Source organism: Pteropus alecto, unplaced genomic scaffold (assembly GCF_000325575.1).
Source record: "Pteropus alecto unplaced genomic scaffold, ASM32557v1 scaffold223, whole genome shotgun sequence".
In the NCBI taxonomy this organism is placed as follows: Eukaryota; Metazoa; Chordata; class Mammalia; order Chiroptera; family Pteropodidae; genus Pteropus; species Pteropus alecto.
Window position 1 is genome coordinate 1,574,020 of NW_006434441.1, and position 514 is coordinate 1,574,533.

Consider the following 514-nt stretch of genomic DNA (forward strand, 5'->3'; position numbering starts at 1 on the left):
AGCTCAGGACCAGCGCGGTCCGGGCGGAAAGAGGAACCGGCGATTCTTCAAAGTGCGCGGAGCAAGTTCTTCAAAACACGCGCAGCGTCACTTTCAGGAAACAGCGGGCGCGGCGGGGAGCGCTCCCTGGACCCGCGCCTCTTCCCAGCCGCGCGGCGGGTTCTGAGAACGCGGGGCAGATGAGGGCAGGAAGACAGGGGCGAGAGGCTGACAGGGGTAGAAGAAGGTGGGAGGGCTGGGAGGGCCGTGGGGGAGAAGAAAAAAAAACCCCACCAGCGGGGCAGATGGGGGGCAGGGGCAAATGGGGAGATGGAGGAGGCAGACCGGGGCAGGGAGACCGCCGCGGACAGCTGTCACAACAAATTAGCTGAGGCCAGCTCGAGACTGAAACCACAGCAGGAAGTGGGATGACAGAGCGAGCAGGACTCGGTACATCTCGGTCAGGAGACGGCGAGAAGAGTTTCGATATAAACGCCCGGGAAGCCCCGGGCCACCAGAACTTTTTGTCTTTCCT